Here is a 23041-nt window from a genome sequence, read left to right on the forward strand (position 1 = left end):
TCTTCTTTGGAGCAATGTCTATTTAGATCTTCTGCCCATTTTTTGATTGGGTTGTTTGTTTTTTCAGTGTTGAGCTGCATGGGCTGTTTATATATTTTGGAGATTAATCCTTTATCCGTTGATTTGATTGCAAATATTTTCTCCCATTCTGAGGGTTCTCTTTTGGTCTTGTTTATAGTTTCCTTTGCTTTGCAAAAGCTTTTAAGCCTCATTAGGTCCCATTTGTTTATTTTTGTTTTTATTTCCATTACTCTAGGAGGTGGGTCAAAAAAGAGCTTGCTGTGATTTATATCAAACAGTGTACTTTCTATGTTTTCCTCTAAGAGTTTTATAGTGTCTGGTCTTACATTTAGTCTTTACTCCATTTTTAGTTTATTTTTGTGTATGGTGTTAGGGAGTGTTCTAATTTCATTTTTTTACATGTAGCTGTCCAGTTTTCCCAGCACCACTTATTGAAGAGAATATCTTTTCTTCATTTTATATTCTTGCCTCCTTTGTCATAGATTAGTTGACCATAGGTGCATGGGTTTATCTCTGGGCTTTCTATCCTGTTCCATTGATCTATATTTCTGTTTTTGTGCCAGTACCATATTGTCTTGATTACTGTAGGTTTGTAGTATAGTCTGAAGTCAGGGAGTCTGATTTCTCCAGCTCTGTTTTTCTTTCTTAAGATTGCTTTGGCTGTTTGGGGTCTTTTGTGTTTCCATACAAATTTTAAGATTTTTTGTTCTAGTTCTGTAAAAAATGCCATTGGTAATTTGTTAGGGATTGCACTGAATCTGTAGATTGCTTTGGGTAGTAGAGGCATTTTCACAATATTGATTCTTCCAATCCAAGAACATAGAATATCTCTCCATCTGTTTGTGTCATCTTTGATTTCTTTCATCAGTGTCTTATAATTTTCTGAGTACAGGTCTTTTACCTCCTTAGGTAGGTTTATTCCTAGGTATTTTATTCTTTTTGTTGCAGTTGTGAATGGGATTTTTTTCTTATTTTCTCTTTCTGATCTTTCATTGTTAGTGTATAGGAATGCAAGAGATTTCTGTGCATTAGGTTTGTATCCTGCAACATTACCAAATTCATTGATAAGCTCTAATACTCTTCTGGTGGCATCTTTAGTATTCTCTATGTATAGTATCATGTCATCTGCAAACAGTGACAGTTTTACTCCTTCTTTTGAGGTTTGTATTCCTTTTATTTCTTTTTCTTCTCTGATTGCCATGGCTAGGAGTTCCAAAACTGTGTTGAATAATACTGGTGAGAGTGGACATCCTTGTCTTGTTCCCGATCTTTGTATATGGCCTTTATTATGTTGAGGTAGGTTCCCTCTATGCCCACTTTCTGGAAAGTTTTTATCATAAATAGATGTTGAATTTTGTCAAAAGCCTTTTCTGCATCTGTTGAGATGATCATATGGTTTTTATTCCTCAATTTGTTAATATGGTGTATCAGATTGATTGATTTGTGTATATTGAAGAATCCTTGCATCCCTGGGATAAATCCCACTTGATCATGGTGTATGATCCTTTTAATATGTTGTTGGATTCAGTTTGCTAGTATTTTGTTGAGGAGTTTTGCATCTATGTTCATCAGTGATATTGGTCTGTAATTTTCGCTTTTTGTGGTATCTTTGTCTGGTTTTGGTATCAGGATGATGGTGGCCTTGTAGAATGAGTTTGGGAGTGTTTCTTCCTATGAAGTTTCTTGGAAGAGTTTGAGAAGAATGGGTGTTAGCTCTTTGCTAAATGTTTGATAGAATTCACCTGTGAAGCCATCTGGTCCTGGACTTTTGTTTGTTGGAAGATTTTTAATCACAGTTTCAATTTCATTACTTGTGATTCATCTGTTCATATTTTCTATTTCTTCCTGGTTCAGTCTTGGAAGTTATACCTTTCTAAGAATGTGTCCATTTCTTTCAGGTTGTCCATTTTATTGGCATAGAGTTGTTTGTAGTAGTCTCTTAGGATGCTTTGTATTTCTGCAGTGTCCATTGTAACTTCTCCTTTTTCATTTTTAATTTTATTGATTTGAGCTCTCTTCCTCTTTTTCTTGATGAGTCTGGCTAAAGCTTTATCATTTTTGTTTATCTTCTCAAAGAACCAGCTTTTAGTTTAATTGATCTTTGCTACTGTTTTCTTGGTTTCTATTTCATTTATTTCTTCTCTGATGTTTATGGTTTCTTTCCTTTTACTATTTGTTCTTCTTTCTCTAGTTTCTTTAGGTGTAAGGTTAGATTGTTTATTTGAGATGTTTCATGTTTCTTGAGGTAGGATTGTATTGCTATAAACTTCCCTGTTAGAACTGCTTTTGCTTCATCCCATAGGTTTTGGATCATGATGTTTTCATTGTCATTTTTCTCTAGGTATTCTTTGCTTTCCTCTTTGATTTCTTCAGTGAGCTCTTGGTTATTTAGTAACGTATTGTTTAGCCTCTGTGTGTTTGTGTTTTTTACATATTTCTTACCTGTAATTGATTTCTAACCTCACAGTGTTGTGGTCGGAAAAGATGCTTGGTATGATTTCAATTTTCTTAAATTTACCAAAGCTTGATTTGTGATCCAGGATGTGATCTGTCCTGAAGAATGCTCTGTGTGCACTTGAGAAGAAAGTGTAGTGTGCTGTTTCTGGATGGAATGTCCTATAAATATCAATTAAATCTATCTGGTCTATTATGTCATTTAAAGCTTGTATTTCCCTATTCATTTTCTGTCTGGATGATCTGTCCATAGGTGTAAGTGAGGTGTTAAAGTCCCCCACTATTATTGTATTACTGTCGATTTTCTCTTTTATAGTTGTTAGCATTTGCTTTATGTATCGAGGTGCTCCTAAGTTGGGTGCATATACATTTATAATTGTTATATCTTCTTCTTGGATTGATCCCTTGATCATTATGTAGTGTCCTTCCTTGTCTCTTGTAATATTCTTTAAAGTCTATTTTATCTGATATGAGTACTGCTACTCCAGCTTTCTTTTGATTTCCATTTGTATGGAATATCTTTTTCCTTCCCCTCACTTTAAGTCTGTATGTGTCCCTAGGTCTGAAGTGGGTGTCTTGTAGACAGCATATATATGGGTCTTGTTTTTGTATCCATTCAGTGAGCTTGTGTCTTTTGGTTGGAGCATTTAATCTGTTCACATTTAAGGTATCCATCAATATGTATGTTCCTATGACCACTTTCTAATTGTTTTGGGTTTGTTTCTGTAGGTCCTTTTCTTCTCTTGTGTTTCCCACTTAGAGAACTTCCTTCAGCATTTGTTTTAGAGCTGGTTTGGTGGTGCTGAATTCTCTTAGCTTTAGCTTGTCTGTAAAGCTTTTGATTTCTCCATCGAATCTGAATGAGATCCTTGCTGGGTAGAGTAATCTTGGTTTTAGGTTCTTCATTTTCATCACTTTAAATATATTGTGCCACTTCCTTCTGGCTTGTAGAGTTTCTGCTGAGAAATCAGCTGTTAATCTTATGGGGGTTCTCTTGTATGTTATTTGTTGTTTTTCCCTTGTTGCTTTTAATAATTTTTCTTTGTCATTAATTTTTGTCAATTTTATTACTCTGGGTCTTGGCATGTTTTTCCTTGGGTTTATCCTGCCTGGGACTCTGCAATTCCTGAACTTGGATACCTATTTCTTTTCCCATGTTAGGGAAGTTTTCGACTATAATCTCTTCAAGTATTTTCTTGGGTCCTTTCTCTCTCTCTTCTCCTTCTGGGACCCCTATAATGCGAATGTTGGTGCGTTTAATGTTGTCCCAGAGGTCTCTTAGGCTGTCTTCATTTCTTCTCATTCTTTTTCCTTATTCTGTTCTGCAGCAGTGAATTCCACCTTTCTGTTTTCCGGGTCACTTATCAGTTCTTCTGCCTCAGTTATTCTGCTATTGATTCCTTCTAGTGTATTTTTCATTTCAGTTATTGTATTGTTCATCTCTATTTGTTTGTTCTTTAATTCTTCCAGGTCTTTGTTAAACATTTCTTGCATCTTCTCTACCTTTGCCTCCATTTTTTTCTGAGGTCCAGGATCATCTTCACTATCATTATTCTGAATTCTTTTTCTGGAAGGTTGCCTATCTCCACTTCATTTAGTTTTTTTTCTGGGGTTTTATCTTGTTCCTTCATCTGGTATATAGTCCTCTCCCTTTTCATTTTGTCTGTCTTTCTGTGAATGTGGTTTTCATTCCACAGGGTGCAGCATTGTAGTTCTTCTTGCTTCTGCTGTCTTCCCTCTGGTGGATGGGGCTCCACATATATTTTATTCATGCTTAAAAATTAGTGATACATTTACAAAACAAGTTTGAGGGGAGTAATTATGTCGAGTAAGGAAAAGTAGGTAGATGTGGGTGACATTTTTTGGAAGGTTCTTTACAAAATGTAAGAAACCCAATGCAGTTAGATTTTCATTTAATCAAGTAGTGTTTCCAGTACAAATGAATGGCTGTTGATGCCTTTATATCCCATACTTCTTCTTAAATGCTTCACTGAAATTTTAATACCCCGGCATCCCAGTTTGGAGCTTCTTTTAAAGGAGTCTTTCAGAAAACTTGGGACAGAAACCTGCTCTAGATGACCACATGGAGAGTTTTACAAAAGAGCAACAAATTATAAAAGCTCAGTGTTACTTGGTTGTTTAAAATGTGTCTTTCCTCTTCCCCCTTTCTCCCTCTTTCGTTTTACAGAATATATTGATATTAATCACTGACCTACTTTAGCTTATGGAGCCTAAATTTGACAATTTTATATAAAGGTTCACATAAAATCATTTTATAATAAGTGAAAAAAGAACTAGACAAGCCTTTTGAAATTAAGCAATCAGAAATTTGGCCAACACAATAAAGACAACTTATTTAGCAGATTCAAAATCATTTCACTTCACATGCTATTATAAATTATGTAAATCAATAAATGCATCCAGATTTGCTGTGGACAGTCTTTGGTGTTTTGGGTATCTTCTAGACTTTATCTTCATAACAGGTATTCCTTACAGAATTGTCTGACAATTGGAAGAGCATGGGGCTGGAGAACAAATACCTGAGTCTGATTCTGTTTCAGTCACTTACTTATCTTGTTATTCTGATGTGTTAAGAAAATTGAGGTTCAGCAAGATTATCTGTAAAAGAGGGCTAATAATTCATTTCTTGAATTCTTCATAGGTTTATTGCCAGAATTAATGGAAATGATGTTTGTTTTCAAATTATAAAGAGCTTATAGTGATCAGAGATTATTATAACTACAGATTAGTTGATGTCATTATGTTCCAATGTATTTTTACTAGTTGAGTGGGTTTTACGAAGGCTGAGTTTCTTTTTCCAGTCAGATCAGCCACCCTGCAGATGGTTGCTGTCAATCACCAGAAGAAAAAGATGGACAGATTCTTAGCAATTCAACCCCATTTGTTGAAAAGTAACCTAAACTGTACTCAAACTAGCAAACTCAGTTTCTAATGAAGCACTTCAGGACCTTTGCCACAATGGCACAGTTGGCAGGGTAAGAAAAATAAAATTTGAAAGTTGTGCAAAGAATTTAAATGTATATATTTTCTAGAATGCAATCCACTTGTTGCATTAATTTTGACTCTCTGAAATTTAACTGATTATATTATAAGTATTCTTTCATTTTGATCAATACAGATATTTTAACTAGCCAGTTCCATCCATGATAACACTTTGGTACTGGATTCAGTAGAATAGCTATTAGCGTTAATAAAAATAAATTATTGTTGCCAGAATTCTACTCCATTTCATGTATTTGTAGGCAGTCTTTGAGGACCATCTTCCAAAATACTTTTCAAAACATCTCTCGGTGCCTTAGATCTTTACAACTTGTTAGTAAGTTTAAAATTTTTTACTTTTAAATATCATGTAAATGTAATTTTTATTTCATATAAATTAGTCATAATCAGAATTTTGTCAGTGTCAGGGTGGAGAGATACTAGGTTCTTGAGATAATATATCTGTTTGACATTTTAAGCTACTTTATCTTGGTTTTCTGTTGCAGTGGCCAGTTCTTTAAGAGGAGCAGAGGAAACTCTAGGTTTAGAAGAAGATGAAGTCTTAAATCCCTGTCATGGGAGCATCAAAATTGGTAAAATAGCCGTGGCAGATTAGCCTACAGAATAGAATATTTAAGCAACAAAACAGAAATTTCAAAATAGTTGAATGGATGACATTCTGAAGACTGATGATAAGTATTCTACCTATTTACAAAGGCTAGAACTAATGGCAGTCAGTGGTGATTTCAGGGTCACTCATTTCATCTTGTCTCTTTGGAAAAATGTTCGATTTTCTAATCATTTTCATCACATATCTATAGAATTAGTTGCTTTCTTCTTTTGATCATTCTCATTTGTTTGGGCTAGGTTCACTATGTTTCTGCAGTAACTTATGTGTCCTTACTAGAGAGATGATAATTATTTCTGACTTGAAGAACATACATTTCAATCCAGGTCTGGAGTAAAAGTTAACCGTCTGAGAGCCTACAAACAAACCAATCAATGACATTCAGCAAAACCTTACTTTCCGTATTTTAGTGTTTGTCCTAAGAGTCTAGGCAACTTGGCTCATGGGTAAAAGGTATGCAGAGGCTCCACTTCGAAAACTTGCCCTCTGATAGGGAGAAGGGAATATGCGTGTCACTTCATCTTTAAATTCTAACAGGTCCTGGGGTCAGCAGTAGAAACTGTTTATTTGTGTCACTCCCAGGACCCACCATGCTAAAGTATCATGGGTCTTCCTAGTATGTAAGTTTTTTAGACATAAGATTTTAATCTGTGATGCAGTAAATAAAGAAAAACTAGCTTTTCCTTTTTTTTACCCAATTCTTTTCCACACAGTAGGATACTGTCACAGTTTAAGAACCTATTCTCCAAGATGGATGTGACAAGTCATCTGGAGATGACTCCTTGAAGACTACAGCCTGACTGTGCTAAGTCCCCATCAAGTCACACCCCTCCTCCCACTGATGAGGTGAGGGTAGGGAGAGTAGGATTGGGTTTCAAGAAGTAGTACAGATAGGAGACATATAAATGACCCTGCTAGCAAGTCAAGGTGTGTCCATGTCTTTTATTTTTCTTTAATTTACTTCTTCCTTGCCTTGCCTGGCAGCAATAGAATGGGGATTGCCATTTATAGTAAAACTTCCCCAAAGTTACTGCATTAGTAGCACAGTTTAATTGCTACATTCATTTTAATCATGGGTTTTTCCTATGTGGCTCAAATACTTAATCAAACTTAGGGAAGCACAAAGAAGCAATATCACAATCAATATTGCTAAGAAGTAAAAACTTATCCTAGTGTAAAAACTCAAAGCCATATATTCTAATTATTTTTTGCTAACCCTGTTGTTTAAAATGGGATAAACATAGTTACATTTAAAAAAAATTTCCTGTCTCATTCCTGTCGCAGGAAGTATTTAATCAGAAACTATCAAGGCCTTGTCAAGAATATTATATCATTAGGATAGGGTGGGTAACTATATTGGATAATGTCTTTAGCTATCTCCAAATCTGAGAGTCTTTGATTCTGTTAATAGTCACCCTGCTTTTTCACTTCAGTCTCCTAACCTTGAAACTGCCCCTAAATTGGCTATATTGTCATCCAAGATGAAAGTTCCACCTACTTTTTTGTGTGTGGTTAATATATTAGCTTGAGTTATTTCCAGATCCCTTGACAAATTCTGTCATGTGCTTGCCTATGTAACTTCTTCCCTAGGAAGACCTTTGAAATCAGGTTCCATGAATGGTAAAAATGTTTATATCTATTTCCTGCAGTTTAGTAGCATAGGGATATACTTAGTGGCAATAATATTCCTCTTAAAAATGGCTAAATAATTACACAAATCTTTCAGATTCTGAGTTGTGCTCAAGCCAAAATAATTCTCTATATGTCGAGGCAGTTAGAGTTATTCCAGTTCTCGAATTAAGTACTTTTGTGAAACAATCAGTATACTAAAGGTCGAGGGCAGACAGGATGAGAAAAATGTTTCCCTTAACCTTACAGATACACCCAGTGCCTTAGTATCAAGTAGGATGCTTATTAAAATCTCCAAGTAGGTGGAGGTTGGGGTTGCATTGACAGGAGAGCCTAGATCTGTATTTTGAAAAGGATTACTAGGCAATTCTCATAAACACTAAAATAGAAAAAACAAAACAAACACTGGTCTAAGAAATTATCTTTTCTCCAGCAAGGATTTGTTTACAATCCCAAACTCTGTTCCCACATGAACAGTCACAACTGACTATGCACCGCAAGTAATTTTGTCAGCACTGGTTTGGTCTGCTTTTTTGTTGTAGTTTTTGTTTTCTTTGTAGAACTATATAATAAGGAAAAGAAAGAAAAATAATAGATGTCCTCACGAATGTACATACTTACCATACTTCAGGGTGTGACCCATATCTTTAAGACAGTATCTTTTTTAGCTTTGAAATAAGAGCAAGCATATAATATTATTTCTCTTTACCTGGCAAATCAACTGTGGTTCTTACATTTATTTAACCTTTGCAGGTAAGTAATTTAAAACATGAAGGATATTGTGAATGACTTTCCATGCAGGTAGTAATCTTTGCAGTTGAAGTCATTTTTTAATCTATTCAAACAAAGATCTTCAAACCTAATATGTATATGACATAAAATATAAGGGTCCATCAGAGATTCTATTTAACCTGGATTCTGTTGATGTGTTTGTTTTTAAATTTTGTTCACTTCTGTTCCTCTGTTGGTAAAATCTGGAGGTTGGAGTAGATTCCCAGTAAATTTCCTTACAATTCTAAAGTCCTATTCCCGTAACTTTAACTTTCTAGACCCAAGAAACTAATATATACATTTGTATAATGTATATATAAGCAAATGCATATATATATATTATATATGTATATAATATGTATATAATGACAAAACAAGAGCACAAGTAGATATAGAGAGTCTTTGGAGGAAAAGTACTCGAGAATCAGTTTACAAATATTTTAATGTGGTGTGGTTTTTGTTTTAAAACAAAGTTTTTCCGTTTTCTAACATGGTAACAAGAATTTGCTCCTTCTGAGAAATGATTCTAAGACACTGTGTTCTTTTGAAGTTTTAAAAGTTTTTTTTTAAACGTCTTTATTGGAGTATAATTGCTTTACAATGGTGTGTTAGTTTCTGCTGTATAACAAAGTGAATCAGCTATACATATACATATATCCCCATATCTCCTCCCTCTTGTGTCTCCCTCCCACTCTCCCTATCCCACCCCTCTAGGAGGTCACAAAGCACCGAGCTGATCTCCCTGTGCTATGCGGCTGCTTCCCACTACCTATCTATTTTACATTTGGTAGTATATATAATTGAGCTGCACAGAATAAAGTCTGTTTGAGCATGATATGCTGTGACATGGTGCATCAAAAATGTCAAGCTGTTTTACATTTCAGAGTCTCACAGTAATAAAAATTGTCCTTTTATCCGTTAAATATAACACCTTTACAGAAGAACTCTGACAGGAAGATCTTTAGAAATTTAAGCAGTTTAATGACACCACTGAGCACTTTGTTATTCGTGATGGCTGTGTTGTCTTTAGACACCCTAATTATGACCATTTCATTGACTCTTGTAATTTATTAGTTTTTTCTTCCTTTGTATCACAGCATGCTATGGTGAGCAGAGTTCCAAAACATAATTAAAATATGAAAAACTCACAATTCAGACATACTCTGTGGGTTTTGTTTCTTTTTAGTACCTCTTTCTAGTCACCTAGTAGTAGAACGTACAGTGACTTTTCTAAGTGATAGAGTCAGTCTTTGCTTGAGTTATTTTGGGAGGGAAACTTTAAAGGGCTTTGTTTTATCTACATTATTTCTGTTCTTGCTTTCATTTTTGTCTTCTTTCTAACGTGAAGGCAGATTTCTTAGAGCGTAGTATAGTGGTGTTTTGAAGTTACCAGTGGAATTCTCTACCTCAGATATTTTGTGAATTCTCTTTCCCTAGGCGTAGTATCAGTTGATGCTACTATTTTATCAACCTCATTGCCCGATAATGAGAAAACTTACAAAAGAGTTTCAATTTTAAAATGAGTGAGTGTTTTTCAAGGTTTTTTTTTGAGGGTTATCTACATCTGTAGACTCTTGATAATGTTTTTAAATTGACTGCAATTATATAAAACTTTTGTAACTGCCAGTTTTAAAGAAGTCATTTGGTTGATTCAGTAAACATATGTTTAAATGCACTAAAGGTTTTCTATACAGAGTTGAGTGTAATGAAGGGTACTAGCAGGCAAGAGACCTGGTTTCAGATTCTGTCATTCCTACTGTCTTTAACTGCTGTAAAATATCAAGCAACATTAACCAACCTTGAATTTCAGTTGTCTCATTGCCAATTATGCAAAAGGTCCTCCATTACTGCAGTATTCAGGAATAGACTAGAAAATTATTATGGGAAAACATGTAGAAGAAACATAAACATCGCATACATGACTGGATTATATGAGCTTTAAGGTTCTTCACAATTTTGAGACTCTATTATTCTGTATATAGAATTATTAATTATCATTTAGATGTATATTATCATCATATTTCAATTATAAAGGATAAATTTCCAGTTCTCTTTAGAGCTGTGTGTGTGTGTGTAGGGTGTAGGTTTGATAAGCTTATACTTCATTATTTGATCCATTTATTATTTTATATATTAATTGAGCACATACCATGTGTCTACTATTCTAGGCGCTAGGGTTACATTAGGGGAACACACATACACACAGACACACAAAATATTTAGATAAGAGAAAGTAATAAATGCTATAGAAAACAAAGCAGAGCTAAGGAGAAGGGGGTTGAGTTGCATTTTTCACTTAAATGGTGAAAATTGAGGTCATTGAGAAGATGTTATCTGAACAAAGACTTGATGTAGTTCAGGGCCATAGGCAAGCACATATCTGGAGGACAACATCCCAAGAAAGAGTTATGCTAGTGAAAGCCTTTAGAGCATAAGTATGTCTGGTGTGTTCAGTAAGGAGTTCAGGTGGCTGGAGGTGAATGAGTGAGGGAACAATTAGATCAGAAAGGAAGTGGAGCCTGATCTTGCAGTTACTATAGTACCTTGTTGGTGCTTGTAATGACTTGAGTTTCACTCTAAGAAGAGGAACTGGTAGAGGGTTTGGAGCAGAGGAGAGATTTGATATGATTTAGATTTGACAAGGATCACTGGCTGTTGTGTTGAAATCATTTGCACATAGGTGGAAGCAGGAAAATCAGTTAAGAGATGATTTCAGTAATCACTGGGATAATAATAATCATGGCTTGGTATCAAGTTGGTAGCAATGAGAATTGTGAGAAATGATTAGGTACTGGATATATTTTAAGATATTACAACAGGATTTCCCAAAAATTGGATATGGATGTGAGAAGGGAAAAATCTGGAATGAAGCCGAGATTTTTGTCTGAAAGCAACTGAAAGGATGGGTCATCCATTTAAATGAAAAAACAAAACAGACTGAGTGGAATAGGTTTGCAGGAGGAAGGGAATGAGACGTTCAGTTTTGGCCAAGTCAGTGGGAGATATCTATTTGGCAACTCAATGCATCTGGCAGGTAGGCAGTTGTGTATAGGAGTTTGAAGTTCAGAAAACATGTCTGGGAAAGAAGTTTAAATTCGGGTGACATGGCTGCTGTTATTAAAATGTATACGCTGATTGAGGCCACGGTGTAGTGGATGCAGACAGAGGAGAGGGAGAGAATACAGGACTGAGATCTAGGGAACTCCAGCATTAAGAGGTCTGGAAGAGGAGGAGAAACCAACAAAGAAGGTTGAGATGTAAAAATAATATTGTTAGAAGAGAATCAAGAGTGTGGTATCATGGAAGCAAAGTGAAGAAAATATGTCAAGGACAATATACTTGATGTTGATAAGAACTGAAAAGTGACCATTGGATTTAGCAATTTGGAGGTAATTGGTGATCTTGACATGAATAGTTTTGGTGTAATGATCAGGGGGCAAATCTGACTGGCGAGGATTAAGGAGCATTAGGAGAAATGGAATTGATATTACTGGGTATAGTCAAATATCTGAAGATATTTTGCTGCAGAAGGGAGAAGATAATCAGTTATAGCTGGTAGGTGAAACGGGGTTTAATAGATGATTCTTTTAAAATGGGAGAAAAATAACATTTTTGCTGGTGGTGATTTTCTCTACTACATAATAAAAAATTAATAATGCAGAGAAAAGGGAATCAATTCCATTGTGCAGTTCTTGGATAGGTGATGGAAATTGTATTTAGTGCACAAGGGAAGGTTTTAGAGAGGAGTAAATAATCATTATCCAGAAACTTGAGAGAAAGCAAAGTATACGGGTTCAATTGTGGGTGAATACATGTCGCTGTGAGAGTTTCTGGAGATTCCTTCTAGTTGCTTCAGTTTTCTCAGTGGAGACAAAGCAAAGCCATCAACTGGGAGTATTAGGATGGAGGTGTTAGAAATTTAAGAAGAAAGGAGAAGGTATGAAATCGTCCTCAAGGAGAGTGGAAAGTACATGTACTAGTGAAATATAGTATGATTGTGGGCAGCCTTCAGAGTCCTCCAACACTTTTTCAAATTGAATTTTTGAAGTGAGATCATTCAGAGTTGCTGTGTGTTTCTACATGCATATTTAGCTGTACAAGTGTAGGTGTTGAAGAGATTTAAATCTAAGCAGAATTGTAATTTTGCCTAGTGAAGGGAGTTGATGGACTGAGATGTGTGTCCTTCAATAGATTGAAGGTCCCAGTGGGCATATGACTGTTAAGGTTGAGATACTGCAGCAAATGAGCTGGAAAAAGAGGAGATGATGGTCGGAGAACTGAGGCTGCATGAAACAGAATTGTGAAAGTATGGGCATTACTAACAATGAATAGGTCTAGAAATGGCCAGGCAGTTAATTGGCTGAGATAATAGGGAAGACAAGATATTTAGAGGGAAGAAGATTAAGCAATCAATAGGCCACATGTCAGGAAGGATCATATATGTATATATTGAAGTTGTCAATTAAATCAAGAGTCATGTTGGAGCGTATCCGGCAGCCGCCACGAGAGGAGCTGCCGCCGTGTCAGCACATCTGCAATGGATGATCATGCTGAACTGCTCCAGCTTCTTGATCAAGAGGAACAAGCAGACGTATAGCACCGAGCCCAATAACCTGAAGGCCTGCAGCTCCTTCCGGTACAACAGGTTCATTCACCGCCGAACTGTGGGCATGGAGCTGGCGGCAGACGGCAAAGGGGTCGTGGTGGTCATGAAGCGGAGATCCAGTCAGCGAAAGGCAGCCACTTCCAACATGCGGACCACCATCAACAAGAATGCCCGGGCCGCCCTCGGCAGCATCCGGCACGTGATCCGAAAGAACAAGTACCGCCCGGGTTTGCGCGTGGCCGCCATCCGGCAGGCCTGCGCGCCAGAAGCCTGTGATGGCGAAGAGGAAGCGGACTCGCCCCACCAAGAGCTCCTGAGCGATCTATCCACTTCCCCAATGCAGTAAAGCTGTCAGCTGACTTGCCTAAAAAAAAAAAAAAAGGAAAAGAAAAAAAAGAAAAAAAGAGTCATGTTGGAAAGAGTGACCGTTAGGCCAGAGCTAAAATATTTGGGAAACTTGGAGGAGTTAATTGCAAGGTTATTAAGTGACTTCAACAATGAAGAAAATGAGCAATATAATCTGGTGACAGGAGATTAAAAAACAGGATTTACAGGGAGGAGAGGAGAAAAATGGTATAGAAAGGATCATCTATAATGGAAGTGGACATCTTTCAATGTGACCTTTCATAAACGGCAAACTCTTACATGAGTTTTAAAACTTTATTCTGTCTAGCATAGTGTTGACGCTCACTAAATAATTATAACTGGTTGAACTTTTATGTTGATATTTAGAATAGAGAAGTAAAGTACTTTAAACACAAAGTGTCATGAAAAAGTACATAGATGAGAGATGCTAGAGAGAATTCTGTGTTAGAGAGAAAAAGTATGAAAGAATAAGGCAGGTGTGGGTTCCAGTCAGGGCTCTGCCATTTGTGAGCTGCGTTCTTTCTTCATTAAGGTATTTCATCTCTGCAATGGGGATAAAAATAACTACCTCAAGGAGTTGTTGTGAGGGGTAAGTACAATGATTTATGTAAAGCACCTGGCACAGAATAAGCCTTCAATTAATGTTAGTTCCCTCCCTAAAAGTAGAGATTCAAATATTGAACATATTTACAGGGTACTGTAATAAAGATAGACTTCTGAGGGAAATAATTTCTATTTCTGTCACCACTGATAAATGATTCATGAACTCATTCATACACCAACTGTGTGTTATTTCAGTGACTTGAGAATGTGTTCATGGACTCTTACAGATTTTCTTTTTTCAATTTCTAGCTTTATATTACTTATTATAGCACCTACAGAGAACACCAATCAGAAGAAAATCTGGCCATTATTCTCTTTCATAGTGAATACTAAAGCGTTAATTTTTTGTTTTACTTTTTAAAATTATACAGATATATGATTAGCATGATCATTGAATAGTATGCAATTTTTAAAAATAATTAAATATTTAGAATATTTTATGAATATGGAATGCATATTATTGAGTGATGAGAGTATAAATCTAAAGACAATATGCATTTTCTATTAAAATATGCTCATGTTGGGCTTCCCTGGTGGTGCAGTGGTTGAGAGTCCGCCTGCTGATGCAGGGGACACGGGTTTGTGCCCCGGTCCGGGAAGATCCCACATGCCGTGGAGCGGCCCGTGAGCCATGGCCACTGAGCCTGCGCGTCCGGAGCCTGTGCTCCACAACGCGAGAGGCCACAACAGTGAGAGGCCCGCATACCGCAAAAAAAAAAAAAAAAATGCTTATGTTGAATGAATGTTACTAAATAATTGTATTTGCTTATATACAGAATTCCAAAAAGCATTGAGGTATATTCTCAGTCATTTATGGTCAATGAGGGAAGTAAAAAACGACCCAAGAAAAACAAGGGTACCATATAAAGTTGTATATTGGGGCAGAGGGAGGAGCTTCATTCCATCCCTTCATTCGTGGAGGTACTTAGGACCTTTGTGATCACCTAGAAGCTTATAGTCCTTATTGAATCCTCTGTGTACAGCCAGAAGAAACGTACAAAGGAGGAAAGTGCATGAAAGATTTTCAAAGTTTCATAGGCCAGGCATCAGAGTAGTTGAATGTCGTATTTGCCCACATGGCATTGGCCGGAACTAGTCATAAGGTTCACCCAGATGCAAAGAGGTTGGGCAGTGCAGTCTAAACGTGTGGCAAGAAGGAGAATGTGTGCTTATGGATGAACTAGCTGCTCTATTCTGGAGTTGATGTATTACTAGGTGTTAAATTAGAAGTTAGGGATGAATTCTGTGGTACTACAAAAATGTAGAAAATGGATAGGTCATTTTAAGCTGTCTGAGTACTAGATAGCCCGATAATGCTTCACAGAAGAGATGAACGATCCAGGTAGGCCTTGCAAAACTCAGGGTATTTGGTTTGTCAGGAAAGGGTCTGATATGTTTTTCAAGGAGCAAATAACAGTGAGAGTAGGAATAAACTTGCAGTATATTTCAGCGATGAAATTAGTCTGAGGGGGAAATTGGCTTTAATTACTAAGGCATAAGATATCCTCATATATTGATTGGATATGTAAGTTGGACCAGACTAATGTCCGTACTGGATACCAAGATGAGAAATTATATGATTATTGAGAAGCCATATTTGCAACTATGTTGTATTGAAAGTAGTATAATGTTGACAATATACTTACTTAAGAAGTTCATAGCAAATGCAAGCATAATCTGGCATTCTACAGTTCGAATTTTTTATTTTATGTTAATCTGAATAAAGAAGTATTTTAACATGATATTCAGGGTAGCTTCTTTTTGTAGAAAGCGTTGTATAAACTGATGAGTACTTATGCTTATTTCCAGGCAAGGGCTTAGAACCTCAACTATCATTCTAGACATTACTGATAGATCCATAATTTTAGACTTGGAAAGAACTTTTGAGGTAGTCGAGTCCTAAGGCGTCAAAAGACTTTTCTAAAGCATCACAGTTTATCCTAAATCTAAATCTAGATACAGATCTCCTAAATTCTACAGTTTAAGATTGTTATGAAGGAAATCATATTTTCTGTTGTCTTAATTATACCAACTAAAGTGTGCATATCTTACATAGAAAGGGTCTTCATTAGGTTGTCATATTACTTTGAAAAATAGCTTAATTTAGCTGCAGTTTAAGGAAAACTAGAATAACTAATGTGACACACAAGTGGATGGATATACATTAGAAAACAAATTATGGAGAACAGACTATACCGCCTACTCAGAACTGAACCAGACAAGATAAAGCATATAAGAACAGATATTGCAGTAATGAGAGTGCAGCTGTTTAGGATTCTACGGAAATGTGGGAGACATTATTCATGGAACAAAGAAAAGAAACTAAAGACAACTTTGAAGCAGCACCTTCATATTTAGCTTTATATTGCATATTTTACATATTTTAATCATATCTCACTTCCTTCCGAAATAGACTTGAGATAGTTTATAACAAGATAATGTTACAGTAGCATGGATGCAAGGATAAGAGAGGATGGGGTATTGGTGTAATAATACCAGATTACTCATACTAGGTTACTAATGCTAGGGGTAAACTTTTATTTAGGACAAACTTTTGGCGTTTAGTTTCTTGATATTCAAATCAAAAAAGAAAAACAAAATTATATTTTATTTTTTGGTAAAATAATATTTAGTAAGATGAAGGAGCAAGTGGGCTTTTATCCCCCCATAGTTCTGATCTCTAAGAGGAACTAATTTCTCAATTATTTAATAAGATGGTTTTACAAGAGTTAGCTTCACCATTATCCCATAAATAAATACTAAACTTTTATTTCTTGCCTGGCTCTCTGCTGAGTTCTTGGGACACATAGATGAAGAGGAAGCATGCTTACCCTTAAGGAGCTCACAGATAGGAAAAAGGTAATTGGGCAGTAAATTCAATAAATGAGTTACTTGTAAGCCATAATGGTAGCCCACAGGAAAGAGTGTTCAGCACAGTCGTAGAGAGAAGACCCCCCACAGGGTAAGAAATGTTGAATTGATCTTAAAGTATGAATAGATCAAAGATTAAAAGAGAAATGAGCAGAACTTTCTCTTTAAAAATGCATAATTTTATGCAGATATTTCTGAGAGAATCTTTGGAGAACCAAAACAGTATAGTTCAGATGCTTAAAACTTAGGATAACTGGCTGGATAAAAAGTACTAAAATTTGAGGAATGAGCATTTGATTGATCCCTTCGACCCTATTTGAACATAATTGGTCATATATTTTTCACCTGGCAGTATGCTTTTCTGCCACATAAGTTGTAAGATTGAGACATTACAAATTTTTTTTTTACTAAAGTCTGGATTATTTTTAATTGTGGTAGAATACATATTACATTACATTTATCATCTTAACCATTTTTAAGTGTGTAATTCAGTATTGTTAAATATATTTAAATTATTGTGCAGCCAATCTCCAGAACCTTTTCATCTTGCAAAACAAACTCTATATCTATTAAATAACTCCCCCTAAATGCCCATCGATAGACGAATGGGTAAAGAAGATGTGGTACATATATACAATGGAATATTACTCAGCCATAAAAAAGGAATGAAATTGGGTCATTTGTAGAGATGTGGATGGATCTAGAGACTGTCATACAGAGTGATGTAAGTCAGAAAGAGAAAAACAAATGTATATTAACACGTATATGTGGAATCTAGAAAAATTGTACAGATGAACCAGTTTGCAGGGCAGAAATAGAGACACACATAGAGAACAAACTTATGGACACCAGTGGGGGAAAGTGGCAGGGGGGTGGTGGTGGTGGGATGAATTGGGAGATTGGGATTGATGTATATACACTAATATGTATAAAACAGATAACTAATAAGAACCTGCTGTATAAAAAAATAAATTAAATTAAAAAAATTTAAACAACAACAACTCCCAGTTTTCCTCTCCTCCGTTCCGTAGTAACCACCATTCTACTTTCTATGAATTTGACTATTCTAGGTCTCTTGTGTTAGTGGAATCGTACAATTTTTTTTTTTTTTTTTTTTTTTTTTTTTGCAGTACACGGGCCTCTCACTGTTGTGGCCTCTCCCGTTGCGGAGCACAGGCTCTGGACGCGCAGGCTCAGTGGCCATGGCTCACGGGCCCAGCCGCTCCGCGGCATGTGGGATCTTCCCGGACCGGGGCACGAACCTGTGTCCCCTGCTTCGGCAGGCGGACTCTCAACCGCTGTGCCACCAGGGAAGCCCCATAAAATATTTTTTAATTGGCTTATTTCTCTTAGCATGATGTCCTCAAAGTTCAGCCATGTGGTCAGAATCTCCTTCCTTTAAAGGCTGAATAATATTCTATTGTATGTATATACCACATTTTATATAACCATTCATACATCCATGGACATTTCTACCTTTTAACTGTTATGAATATTGCTGCTATGAACATAAGTGTACAGATATCTCTTAGAGACCCTACTTTCAGTTCATTTGGATATACACCCAGAAATGGAATTGCTGAATATATGGTAATTCTATTTTTAATTTTTTGAAGAATCACTATACTGTTTTCCATAGTGGCTGCACCATTTTACATTTCCACCAGCAGTGCAGAAGAGTTCCAATTTCTCCACATTCTCCCTAACATTGATTATTTTATGTTTTTCTGATCGTAACCATCCTGATGGGTATAAGTGGTATCTCATTGTGGTTTTGATTTGCATTTTTCCAACAATTAGTGATGTTGAGCATGTTTTCATACGCTCCATGTTTTCATATTTATAATATTCGGTGAAAAAAATGTCTATTCAAGTTCTTTGCCCATTTTTTAATTGAGTTATTTAGGGTTTTTGTTGTTGGTTTTAGTTCTCTATATATTCTAAATATTAACAGCTTTTAGATATATGATTTGCAAATATTTTCCACCATTCTTTAGGTTGCCTTTTCACTCTGTTGATTGTGTCACTCAAAACGTTTTTTGAAAAAAATCAGAGGAAATCCAGTAGCTGAGATGTTAGTGGAATAGGGAAGAAGAGTCTTTGTCCTGGAAGGAAAATGAGAGTGTGAGTCACTAATTAATTCTATTTTAAAATATTAGTTGTTAATGCTTATCTTGACAAGACTGAGATTATGGCTTTCAAGTCCATAAACCCAGAACAGACTATGTTGTCCCACGCCATATCTAATAAAAATGAAAAGACAATTTCAACTGTAAAATTTTAACTTTTCCAAATATGAGAAAAATGTATATTTATTATGAAAATAAGTAGTTTCTTCAGAATTTTCTGCCTTTATCTCTCTTTTTCTCATCTCTCTTCCTCAGTCTCTCTTCTTCTCTGTTTCTGTCTTTCTCTTTCTAAATTTCTTTATACTTCTCCTGCCTGACTGGTGCCTTGGTCTCTCTATTATGTAATCTAGCACACTGTCTTGATGAAAATGTGAGAGAAACTTCTTTTAGATATTTCAGTGACTGATATGAGCATTATTAATAAGAGCTGTCATTTCTGTTGTACATGCTAAGTGCTATTTTTGCTCTGCTCTGGAAAAGAGGAGGATATGAGAGGTTATTTCCCACATAGTTCTTTCCCTCAAAGACATAGTTCAATGGGGAAATGTGAGGAAATAAAACTGGATGAAATATGTTTGTGGCCTTCAGTGTCCCATAACTATTTTTCATTGAAACTGTAGTATGAGCGACATTTACCCAAGTAGTTAAGTCCAGATCTTTATGTTGTTCTGAATAAGTTGTTTCTAAGAGGGTTTAAACTAAAAAATGTTAACTAGCATCTATATGATCTGTTGCTTTGAAGATTTTCCAAGCCTTTTTTTGGTCTTCCAGTAAATAGGTCTTAAACTCATTATCAGGGTCTTCCAGCCCTTAAAATACTCAAGTAGTCCTAACAGGTTTTGGGCTGTGTATATACAGTTATGAAGACAAACAGGCCTCATTCTTACCCAGCTTTTTAACTTCTGCATCTGGGCCCTTCACTTATGTGGATTTGCAAACTCAGCAGCAACTGCATTAAGGAGCTGAGTAAGCTCAAGAAGGAAGCGCTCATGTTTGACACTAAAAAGTACATTTTCTAGATGAAGATAAATAGGAAATTATTGAACACTATAATGCGGCCTCTTTGATTTCAAATATGGTGAAGATTTCTCTTAGGTGTCCTACAAACCACCATTCTACAGAATGAACTGATTGTTACAGATGAGTCTGGCCACAGTTTTCCTCCTGTTATGGACTGAATGTTTGTGTCCCCTCACAGAATTCCTTTGTTGGAATCCTAACTCTCAAGGGGATTGATATTAGGAGGTGGGGCATTTGGAAGGTGATTAGGTCTTGATGGTAGAGCCCTTATAAAAAGATACCCCAAAAAACTAGTTTGCCCCTTCCACCACGTGAGGTTACATCTAGAAGGTGCCCTCTCTGAACCAGAAGGCAGGCTCTCACCAGATAACGAGTGAACTGTGAGAAATAAATTTTTGTTGTAATAAGCCACCCAGTCTGTGGTATTTTGTTATAGCAGCCTGAACAGACTAAGACACCTCCCTAAAAGGGCTAACAGAGGCATGGCTTCTGGGGATGCTGGCAGCTCTTGGAGGTCTTTCTGAATCGAACTTTAAGAAGCCATTGCTGATTGTGTTACTAAAGCCTCTAATGATTATTTTGTTGTTCAAATGATATTAAAAGATTGAAAAGGCTATCAATTTAGAACCAAACAAAGTGGGCTCATGTGCCTTGACAAAGATAATATATATCTTGCGAGACAAAGGTCAGGTCTTATCTGAGTCGGGAGTTTAGCACTAACCATTTTTGTACATGCAAGGTAGCTGAGACATAGTTCCTCTGAAATAAACAGAGATCAGAGCAGCCAGCCTGCTCTATCCTCCATAAAACCTGATCAAAACATACCTCACAAGCTCATGGTGAGTAAATGCAGTCTCCTAGATCCAGCATTCTTTCTAACAAAGAATATGAAAGACCAAAGTGAAAGGGTCCTATCTTGCTGCACCTTAATAGATGTGCTTTAGCCATTATTAAAGGTATGTTTAGGGATTAATCGTATCTGTACTTTTTAGAAATATAAGATTGTATATTTCTAACTTTATGTGTTTTAACTGTTGCTTCTTAATTCCTGTAGTTTATTATAATATCCTTAGAAGGCAGATGCTATGCCTTACTCATCGGCATATCACTGGCCTATCGGCATATCACAGGACTTGAACATGTGTCGCCTTCCTAGAGGGCCCATAATAATATACCAGATACTCAATAAATATTTGTTGAATATGTGAATAAACAAGTTGACATATATATTTGTGCTATAGGTTCCAAAGAATAATTTTAATTGACCCACTCTAGAATGGGTATCATTCCACTCTGTTAACATCTCACCATGTCTCCCATTTATGGGAGGCTTATACTACTTGCCATTACCTCTTTCTCCATCCTCTTAAGATATTTAATTTTGTCCTTTTGCATCCACCTAAGGAAGACTCACCACGCTTTCCTGTTGCTTCTCAGGGATTAATTAGATGAACGTCTCAAGTGATGTGAGAAATATGAGACCATCATCATCACCACCATCATCACCAACACCACCATCACCATATCATGTATGAGCTACTCCCCCACCCCACACACATGATGCTTTCCAAGGGAATGTGATCATTTTAATAGTGTCTTTCTGAATTTAATGCACCTACCTTCGATGTTTATCCCCATGAGGTAACTATGAGTAAAATAGCCTGAAGTGCAGCCGCTAGTCTCAGATAATATCCTTGGATGGATTTTCATTGTGGAAATACTTGACTTTGCTGGTCTTTTTTTTTTTTTTGGAGTGCATAGTTGCTATGCTGGTTACTCAAATTTGCCCTGCTGTTAAACCTTTCTCAAGGACTCTTATTACCTATAAAGAGGAGCTTTTGAACTTCTGTATTATTGAAGATACCATCCAAGTTAATTTATTCAACAAATGTTTCTGTGCAGCTATTATAGCCCAGATACTGTTCTATACACTTTATGTATCACTGAACAAACCCTGCAAAGACTCTGGCCCTCTTGGGGGGTTTAACTTTATTTTATTATTTTTTTTATTTTAAAGTTTACTTATCATTTATGTTTGTTTTTCTATCTTTCATTCCTTTTAGTCTGTAGTTCTTTACAAACTTCATAAGAACAATGGGATCTTAATGTTATTTATTATTCCTTCTATCAAGTGCTTTTTTTAGTTCCTTTACAAATGCAATAACAGTAATTGAATTAATTATATATTTGACAGGTAGATAACACTATACTGTATATGAATTTGTCTCCATTATTTAATGGATAAGAATTTTGATAACTTCATATAACATTATTTTACAGATTTTGTAGGTATGTACAATAATATCATTTTATGAGGTAACTTTATCAGTGTTTATAAAAACTACTAAGTTATTAAAGTTTTCATCTGTTACCATTAAGTGAGGTGCTCTAAGTGTTCCATTCAAGAAAACAGACAGCATTTTCATTGAGTGAGCATAGTTCATTTTCTCAACCAGTTTATTTCATTAAATTGCAGAATCTTATGCTAATACAATGTTAAGATTGCAGATTTCAACCTTCATAACTCAAGGGAGTGAAAAGTCAGAGTTTTAATAACAGCATTAATTTCTTTACATTTCTTATGCCTTATAATAAAGTGTACACTTAGAACACTAACCAGCAATAGTGGAATTATATATAATCAATGTCGGACAAGTTAATGTTACTAAGAGGATCTTAACTTTCATATTCTCTGATTTGTTTTTATCTTTTTTTTTTAACATCTTTATTGGAGTATAATTGTTTTACAATGGTGTGTTAGTTTCTGCTTTATAATAAAGTGAATCAGTTATACATATACATATGTCCCCATATATCTTCGCTCTTGCATCTCCCTCCCTCCCACCCTCTCTATCCCACCCCTCTAGGTGGTCACAAAGCACCGAGCTGATCTCCCTCCCTGTGCTATGTGGCTGCTTCCCACTAGTTATCTATTTTACGTTT

The 23041-nt window shown here is 35.9% G+C and overlaps 1 protein-coding gene and 1 pseudogene across 1 annotated transcript in view; both read left to right on the forward strand.

Moving 5' to 3' along the window:
- The window catches only part of KCND2 (potassium voltage-gated channel subfamily D member 2), a 467201-nt gene that overhangs the window by 57161 nt on the left and 386999 nt on the right, over window positions 1-23041 (forward strand). The window lies entirely within an intron of this gene.
- LOC137229233 (large ribosomal subunit protein eL28 pseudogene) lies at window positions 9317-17759 on the forward strand (annotated as a pseudogene).

The sequence above is a fragment of the Pseudorca crassidens genome, chromosome 8 (assembly GCF_039906515.1).
Source record: "Pseudorca crassidens isolate mPseCra1 chromosome 8, mPseCra1.hap1, whole genome shotgun sequence".
Lineage (NCBI taxonomy): Eukaryota > Metazoa > Chordata > Mammalia > Artiodactyla > Delphinidae > Pseudorca > Pseudorca crassidens.